This window comes from Mustelus asterias, unplaced genomic scaffold (assembly GCF_964213995.1).
Source record: "Mustelus asterias unplaced genomic scaffold, sMusAst1.hap1.1 HAP1_SCAFFOLD_3152, whole genome shotgun sequence".
In the NCBI taxonomy this organism is placed as follows: Eukaryota; Metazoa; Chordata; class Chondrichthyes; order Carcharhiniformes; family Triakidae; genus Mustelus; species Mustelus asterias.
In genome coordinates this window covers 27,587-37,643 of record NW_027593097.1, presented here as the reverse complement: position 1 = coordinate 37,643, position 10,057 = coordinate 27,587, and positions in this window count along the sequence as shown.

Here is a 10,057-nt window from a genome sequence, read left to right as displayed (position 1 = left end):
ACCCCTTCCCATTCACTCCCACTGTACACAATCCCAATCCCCTTCCCGTTCACTCCCACTGTGCACAATCCCAATCCCCTTCCCGTTCACTCCCACTGTACACAATCCCAATCCATATCCCCATCCCGTTCACTCCCACTGTACACAATCCCAATCCCCTTCCCGTTCACTCCCACTGTACACAATCCCAAACCCCTTCCCGTTCACTCCCACTGTACACAATTCCAATGGACCCAAACCCCTTCCCGTTCACTCCCACTGTACACAATCCCAATCCCCAAACCCCTTCCCGTTCACTCCCACTGTACACAATCCCAATGGACCCAAACCCCTTCCCGTTCACTCCCACTGTACACAATCCCAATGGACCCAAACCCCTTCCCGTTCACTCCCACTGTACACAATCCCAATCCCCTTCCCGTTCACTCCCACTGTACACAATCCCAATCCCCTTCCCGTTCACTCCCGCTGCACACAATCCCAATCCATATCCCCATCCCGTTCACTCCCACTGTACACAATCCCAATCCCCTTCCCGTTCACTCCCACTGTACACAATCCCAAACCCCTTCCCGTTCACTCCCACTGTACACAATTCCAATGGACCCAAACCCCTTCCCGTTCACTCCCACTGTACACAATCCCAATCCCAAACCCCTTCCCGTTCACTCCCACGTACACAATCCCAATCCCCTTCCCGTTCACTCCCACTGTACACAATCCCAATCACCAAACCCCTTCCCGTTCACTCCCACTCTACACAATCCCAATCCCAACCCCCTTCCCGTTCACTCCCACTGTGCACAATCCCAATACCCTTCCCGTTCACTCCCACTGTACACAGTCCCAATCCCAAACCCCTTCCCGTTCACTCCCACTGTACACAATCCCAATCCCCTTCCCGTTCACTCCCACTGTACACAGTCCCAATCCCAAACCCCTTCCCGTTCACTCCCACTGTACACAATCACAATCCCCTTCCCGTTCACTCCCACTGTACACAGTCCCAATCCCAAACCCCTTCCCGTTCACTCCCACTGTACACAATCCCAATGGACCCAAACCCCTTCCCCTTCACTCCCACTGTACACAATCCCAATCCCCTTCCCATTCGCTCCCACTGTACACAATCCCAATGCCCTTCCCGTTCACTCCCACTGTACACAATCCCAATCCCCTTCCCATTCACTCCCACTGTACACAATCCCAATCCCCAAAACCCTTCCCGTTCACTCCCACTGTACACAATCCCAAACCCCTTCCCGTTCACTCCCACTGTACACAATCCCAATCCCAAACCCCTTCCCGTTCACTCCCACTGTACACAATCCCAATCCCCAAACCCCTTCCCGTTCACTCCCACTGTACACAATCCCAATCCCCAAACCCCTTCCCGTTCACTCCCACTCTACACAATCCCAATCCCAACCCCCTTCCCGTTCACTCCCACTGTGCACAATCCCAATCCCCAAACCCCTTCCCGTTCACTCCCACTGTACACAATCCCAATCCCCTTCCCGTTCACTCCCACTGTACACAGTCCCAATCCCAAACCCCTTCCCGTTCACTCCCACTGTACACAATCCCAATCCCCTTCCCGTTCACTCCCACTGTACACAGTCCCAATCCCAAACCCCTTCCCGTTCACTCCCACTGTACACAATCCCAATGGACCCAAACCCCTTCCCCTTCACTCCCACTGTACACAATCCCAATCCCCTTCCCATTCGCTCCCACTGTACACAATCCCAATCCCCTTCCCGTTCACTCCCACTGTACACAATCCCAATCCCCTTCCCATTCACTCCCACTGTACACAATCCCAATCCCCAAACCCCTTCCCGTTCACTCCCACTGTACACAATCCCAATCCCCAATCCCCTTCCCGTTCACTCCCACTGTACACAATCCCAATCCCCAAACCCCTTCCCGTTCACTCCCACTGTACACAACCCCAATCCCCTTCCCGTTCACTCCCACTGTACACAATCCCAATCCCAAACCCTTTCCCATTCACTCCCACTGTACACAATCCCAATGGACCCAACTCCCTTCCCGTTCACTCCCACTGTACACAATCCCAATGGACCCAAACCCCTTCCCGCTCACTCCCACTGTACACAATCCCAATGGACCCAACTCCCTTCCCGTTCACTCCCACTGTACACAATCCCAATGGACCCAAACCCCTTCCCGCTCACTCCCACTGTACACAATCCCAATCCCCAAACCCCTTCCCGCTCACTCCCACTGTACACAATCCCAATCCCCAAACCCCTTCCCATTCACTCCCACTGTACACAATCCCAATCCCCTTCCCGTTCACTCCCACTGTACACAATCCCAATGGACCCCAAACCCCTTCCCGTTCACTCCCACTGTACACAATCCCAATCCCCAAACCCCTTCCCGCTCACTCCCACTGTACACAATCCCAATCCCCAAACCCCTTCCCATTCACTCCCACTGTACACAATCCCAATCCCCTTCCCGTTCACTCCCACTGTACACAATCCCAATGGACCCCAAACCCCTTCCCGTTCACTCCCACTGTACACAATCCCAATCCCCTTCCCATTCACTCCCACTGTCCACAATCCCAATCCCCTTCCCGTTCACTCCCACTGTACATGGGATGGGGAGTGGGGGGGTTACAGAGGGTGTGGGGATATCTGAGAACAAAGAACAGTACAGCACAGGAACAGCCCCTTCGGCCCTCCAGGCCCGTGCTGATCCTGATGCCCTCACTAAACTACAAAAACAAACCTCCTGCCCTCACTCGGTCCGTGTCCCTCTCTCCCCTCCCTATTCCTGGACCCATCCAGATGCCTCTTAAACGTTGTTAATGTGCCCGCTTCCCCCACCCCCTCTGGCAGCGCGCTCCAGGCACCCACCACTCTCTCTCTGCGTGAAAAACCTCCCCCGTACATCTCCCTTAAACTTTCCCCCTCTCACCTAGAACCTGTGCCCCCCCCTTGTAACTCACACTCCCACCCTGGGGAAAAGGCCTCTGACTATCCACCCTGTCTGTGCCTCTCATCATTTTGTAGCCCCTCTATCAGGTCCCCCCTCAGCCTCCGTCTTCCCAGTGGACACAATCCCAGTTTATCCAACCTCTCCTCATCGCCAACACCCTCGGGACCAGGCAACATCCTGGTGAACCTTCTCTGCACTCCCTCCAAAGCTTCCACTTCCTCCTGGTGGTGAGAGAGATGTAGGGGGGAGGGAGTTCCTTGATTTTATTTGCTAATGTCACATTGCAGATGACACCAAGATTGGTGGCATCGTGGACAGTGAAGAAAGTTATCTCCAATTGCAACGGGATCTTGATCAATTGGGCCAGTGGGCTGACGAATGGCATTTGGAGTTTAATTTAGATAAATGCGAGGTGATGCATTTTGGAAGATTGAACCAGGGCAGGACTTACTCAGTTAATGGTAGGGCGCTGGGGAGAGTTACAGAACAAAGAGATCTAGGGGTACAGGGTCATAGCTCCTTGAAAGTGGAGTCACAGGTGGACAGAGTGGTGAAGAAGGCATTCGGCATGCTTGGTTTCATCGGTCAGAACTAGTGGCGTGCCGCAGGGATCGGTACTGGGGCCTCAACTGTTTACCATTTATATAGACGATCTGGAGGAGGGGACGGAGTGTAGGGTAACAAAGTTTGCTGACGACACAAAGATAAGTGGAAAAGTGAATCGTGCAGAGGGCGTAGAAGGTCTGCAGAGAGATTTGGACAGGCTGAGTGAGTGGGCGAGGATCTGGCAGATGGAGTATAACGTTGACAAATGCGAGGTTATTCACTTTGGAAGAAATAATAGCAAATTGGATTATCTAAATAGAAAGAAATTACAACATGCCGCTGTGCAGAGGGACCTGGGGGTCCTTGTGCAGGAGACGCAAAAACCCAGTCTGCAGGTACAACAGGTGATCAAGAAGGCAAATGGGATGTTGGCCTATATAAGACCATAAGACCATAAGACATAGGAGCGGAAGTAAGGCCATTCGGCCCATCGAGTCCACTCCACCATTCAATCATGGTTGATTTCAACTCCATTTACCCGCTCTCTCCCCATAGCCCTTAATTCCTCGAGAAATCAAGAATTTATCAATTTCTGTCTTGAAGACGCTCAACGTCTCGGCCTCCACAGCTCTCTGTGGCAATGAATTCCACAGACCCACCACTCTCTGGCTGAAGAAATTTCTCCTCATCTCTGTTCTAAAGTGACTCCCTTTTATTCTAAGGCTGTGCCCCCGCGTCCTAGTCTCCCCTGTTAATGGAAACAACTTCCCTACGTCCATCCTATCTAAGCCGTTCATTATCTTGTAAGTTTCTATCAGATCTCCCCTCAACCTCCTAAACTCCAATGAATATAATCCCACGATCCTCAGACGTTCATCGTATGTCAGGCCTACCATTCCTGGGATCATCCGTGTGAATCTCCGCTGGACCCGCTCCAGTGCCAGTATGTCCTTCCTGAGGTGTGGGGCCCAAAATTGCTCACAGTACTCCAAATGGGGCCTAACCAGTGCTTTATAAAGCCTCAGAAGTACATCCCTGCTTTTGTATTCCAAGCCTCTTGAGATAAATGACAACATTACATTTGCTTTCTTAATTACGGACTCAACCTGCAAGTTTACCTTTAGAGAATCCTGGACTAGGACTCCCAAGTCCCTTTGCACTTTAGCATTATGAATATCGCGAGGGGGATAGAATATAAAAGCAGGGATGTCTTGCTGCACCTGTACAGGGCGTTGGTGAGGCCGCAGCTGGAATACTGTGTGCAGTATTGGTCCCCTTATTTGCGGAAGGATATATTGGCATTGGAGGGAGTGCAGAGAAGGTTCACCAGGTTGATACTGGAGATGAGGGGTTTGGATTATGAGGAGAGGCTGAGGAGATTGGGTTTGTACTCGTTGGAATTTAGAAGGATGAGGGGGGAATCTTATAGAGACCTATAAGATAATGAAGGGGCTGGATAGGGTAGAAGTGGAGAGATTCTTTCCACTTAGAAAGGAAACTAGAACTAGAGGGCACAGCCTCAAAATAAAGGGGGGGGTCAGTTTAGGACAGAGTTGAGGAGGAACTTCTTCTCCCAGAGGGTGGTGAATCTCTGGAATTCTCTGCCCACTGAAGTGGTGGAGGCTACCTCGTTGAATATGTTGAAATCACGGATAGATGGATTCCTGATCGGTAAGGGAATTAGGGGTTATGGGGATCGGGCGGGTAAGTGGTACTGATCCACTTCAGATCAGCCATGATCTTATTGAATGGCGGGGCAGGCTCGAGGGGCTAGATGGCCTACTCCTGCTCCTATTTCTTATGTTCTTAGAACATTGAATACAGGAGTTGGGACGTCTTGTTGAAGTTGTACAAGACATTGGTAAGGCCACACTTGGAATACTGTGTACAGTTCTGTTCAACCTATTATAGAAAGGATATTATTCAACTAGAAAGAGTGCAGAAAAGATTTACTAGGATGCTACCGGGACTTGATGGATTGAGTTATAAGGAGAGGCTGGATAGACTGGGACTTTTTTCTCTGGAGCGTAGGAGGCTGAGGGGTGATCTTATAGAGGTCTATAAAATAATGAGGGGCACAAATCAGCTAGATAGTCAACATCTTTCCCCAAAGGTAGGGGAGTCTAAAACTAGAGGGCGTAGGTTTAAGGTGAGAGGGGAGAGATACAAGAGTGTCCAGAGGGGCAATTTTTTCACACAGAGGGTGGTGAGTGTCTGGAACGAGCTGCCAGAGGCAGTAGTAGAGGCGGGTACAATTTTGTCTTTTAAAAAGCGGTTAGACAGTTACATGGGTACGATGGGTAGAGAGGGATATGGGGCAAATGGGGGCAATTGGGATTAGCTTAGGGGTTTTAAAAAAAAGGGCGGCATGGACAAGTTGGGCCGAAGGGCCTGTTTCCATGCTGTAACCCGAGGGATTGAGTTGAGGAGTCCGGGGATAATGATGCAGCTATATAAGACCCTCGTCAGACCCCACTTGGAGTACTGTGCTCAGTTCTGGTCGCCTCATTACAGGAAGGATGTGGAAAAGATTGAAAGGGTGCAGAGGAGATTTACAAGGATGTTGCCTGGATTGAGTGGCATGCCTCATGAGGATAGGCTGAGGGAGCTCGGTCTTTTCTCCTTGGAGAGACGTAGGATGAGAGGAGACCTAATAGAGGTGTATAAGATGTTGAGAGGCATAGATCGGGTGGACTCTCAGAGGCTTTTTCCCAGGATGGAAATGTCTGCTACGAGAGGACACAGGTTTAAGGTGCTGGGGGGTAGGTACAGGGGAGATGTTAGGGGGAAGTTTTTCACACAGAGGGTGGTGGGCGAGTGGAATCGGCTGCCGTCAGTGGTGGTGGAGGCAAACTCAATAGGGTCTTTTAAGAGACTCCTGGATGAGTATCATAGAACCACAGAAAGAGGCCATTCGGCCCATCGAGTCTGCACCGACCACAATCCCACCCAGGCCCTACCCCCATATCCCTACACATTTACCCACTAATCCCTCTAACCTACGCATCCCAGGACACTAAGGGGGCAATTTTAGCACGGCCAATCAACCTAAACCTGCACATCTTTGGACCGTGGGAGGAAACCGGAGCACCCGGAGGAAACCCACGCAGACACGGGGAGAATGTGCAAACTCCGCACGGACAGTGACCCGAGCCGGGAATCGAACCCGGGACCCTGGAGCTGTGAAGCAGCAGTGCTAACCCACTGCGCTGCTACCGAGTACATGGGACTTAATAGGATGGAGGATGGATCGTTATCCCCGGACTCCGGACTCCTCAACTCAATCCCTCGGGTTTCAGCATGGAAATAGGATGGAGGGTAGGCCTAAAAGGTCGGGATATGTTCGGCACAACTTGTGGGGCCGAAGGGCCTGTTTTGTGCTGTAGCTTTTCTAAAACTCTATGACACTATGTATTAAACATACAGTGAAAAGTATTGTTTCTTGCGCGCTATACAGACGAAGCATACCGTTCATAGAGAAGGAAAGGAGAGGGTGCAGAATGTAGTGTCACAGTCACGGCACTGAGTTACAGAGGGTAGCGTTACCTGTGTTTGATACAGATCAAGGCAATCAGAAGTGAGAGGATTGAGAGAAGGCCCATTGTACAGGACACGATGATCACATGTGGAATCGGAGTCTCTTCTGAAATACAAAACAACATTTCAAATGGGGCTAACGTGTCTGCGTCACTCGGCAGGGCGTTCCACCACACCCGCTGCGTAAAAAAAACAACTCTTCTCCCTAACAGTGACGTCACAGGTGGACAGGGTGGTAAAGAGTGCCTTTGGTACATTGGAGGGTCGGTCATATGAGGAAAGGTTGAGGGAGCTGGGGCTGTTCTCTCTGGAGCGGAGGAGGCTGAGGGGAGACTTAATAGAGGTGTATAAAATGATGAAGGGGATAGATAGAGTGAACGTTCAAAGACTATTCCCTCGGGTGGATGGAGCTATTACAAGGGGGCATAACTATAGGGTTCGTGGTGGGAGATACAGGACGGATATCAGAGGTAGGTTCTTTACGCAGAGAGTGGTTGGGGTGTGGAATGGACTGCCTGCAGTGATAGTGGAGTCAGACACTTTAGAAACATTTAAGCGGTTATTGGATAGGCACATGGAGCACACCAGGATGATAGGGAGTGGGATAGCTTGATCTTGGTTTCAGATAAAGCTCGGCACAACATCGTGGGCCGAAGGGCCTGTTCTGTGCTGTACTGTTCTATGTTCTATGTTCTAATCGGAGTATCGAGGATAAAAGTTGGAGTGTTATGGTCAGGTTATATCATGATGTGGAGATGCCGGCGTTGGACTGGGGTAAACACAGTAAGAAGTTTAACAACACCAGGTTAAAGTCCAACAGGTTTATTTGGTGGCAAAAGCCACACAAGCTTTCGGAGCTGCAAGCCCCTTCTTCAGGTGAGTGGGAATTAGAACATAGAACAGTACAGCACAGAACAGGCCCTTCGGCCCACGATGTTGTGCCGAGCTTTATCTGAAACCAAGATCAAGCTATCCCACTCCCTATCATCCTGGTGTGCTCCATGTGCCTATCCAATAACCGCTTAAATGTTCCTAAAGTGTCTGACTCCACTATCACTGCAGGCATGTTCACAGACAGAGCATATAAAGAATTCTGTTCACAAACAGAGCTTATAAAGACACAGACTCAATTTACATGAATCATGGTTGGAATGCGAATACTTACAACTAATCCAGTCTTTAAGAAACAAAACAATGGGAGTGGAGAGAGCATAAAGACAGGCTAAAAAGATGTGTATTGTCTCCAGACAAGACAGCCAGTGAAACTCTGCAGGTCCAGGCAGGCTGTGGGGGTTACAGATAGTGTGACATGAACCCAATATCCCGGTTAAGACCCTCCATACCAGGCAACATCCTGGTAAACCTTCTCTGCCCTCTCTCTAAAGCCTCCACGTCCTTCTGGTAGTGCGGCGACCAGAACTGGACGCAGTACTCCAAATGCGGCCGAACCAACGTTCTATACATCTGCAACATCAGACCCCAACTTTTATACTCTATGCCCCGTCCTATAAAGGGAAGCATGCCATATGCCTTCTTCACCACCTTCCCCACCTGTGCTGCCACCTTTAAGGATCGGTGGACTTGTACTCACCACTTCCCCATCCCTGTCCACTGACCCCTGGGTTAGGGAGAGGGGGGTGAATCAGTCTGGGCTCCCGATCCCTGTCCACTGACCCCTGGGTTAGGGAGGGGGGGGGTGAATCAGCCTGGGCTCCCGATCCCTGTCCACTGACCCCTGGGTTAGGGAGGGGGGGGTGAATCAGCCGGGGTTCCTGCTCCCGATCCCTGTCCCCTGACCCCTGGGCTAGGGAAGGAGGGTGATTCAGTCTTAGAGTCATAGAGGTTTACAGCATGGAAACAGGCCCTTCGGCCCAACTTGTCCATGCTGCCCTTTTTTTTTTTAAAACCCCAAAGCTAATCCCAATTGCCCGCATTTGGCCCATATCCCATGGAACTGTCTAGACATAGAACATAGAACATTCCAGCGCAGTACAGGCCCTTCGGCCCTCGATGTTGTGCCGACCAGTGGAACCAATCTAAAGCCCCTCTAATCTACACTATTCCAATATCATCCATATGTTTATCCAATAACCATTTGAATGCTCTCAATGTTGACGAGTCCACCACTGTTGCAGGCAGGACATTCCACGCCCTTACTACTCTCTGAGTAAAGAACCTACCTCTAACATCTGTCCTATATCTCTCACCCCTCAATTTAAAGCTACGTCCCCTCGTGCTAGCTATTACCATCCGAGGAAAAAGGCTCTCACTATCCACCCTATCTAATCCTCTGATCATCTTGTATGCCTCTATTAAAATGCTATTTAAAAGACAAAATTGTACCCGCCTCTACTACTACCTCTGGCAGCTCGTTCCAGACATTTAGTCAGCATGGTTTTGTGAGAGGGAGGTCATGCCTCACTAACCTGGTGGAGTTTTTTGAAGAAGTGACTAGAATGGTTGACGAGGGAAGGGCCGTGGATGTCGTCTATATGGACTTTAGTAAAGCGTTTGACAAAGTCCCTCATGGTAGGCTGGTGAAAAAGTTTGGATCTCATGGGATAAAGGGGGAGGTGGCTAGATGGGTGGAGAACTGGCTTGGTCACAGAAGACAGAGGGTGGTAGTGGAAGGGTCTTTTTCCGGCTGGATGCCTGTGACTAGTGGTGTTCCGCAGGGCTCTGTATTGGGACCTCTGCTGTTTGTGATTTATAGAAACGATCTGGAAGAAGGTGTAACTGGGGTGATCAGTAAGTTTGCGGACGACACAAAATTGGCAGGACTTGCAGATAGTGAGGAACATTGTCAGAGGCTACAGAAGGATACAGATAGGCTGGAAATTTGGGCAAAGAAATGGCAGATGGAGTTCAATCCTGATAAATGCGAAGTGATGCATTTTGGTAGAACTAACGTAGGGGGGAGCTATACGATAAATGACAGAACCGTAAAGGGTGTAGATACGCAGAGGGACCTGGGTGTGCAAGTCCACAGATCCTTGAA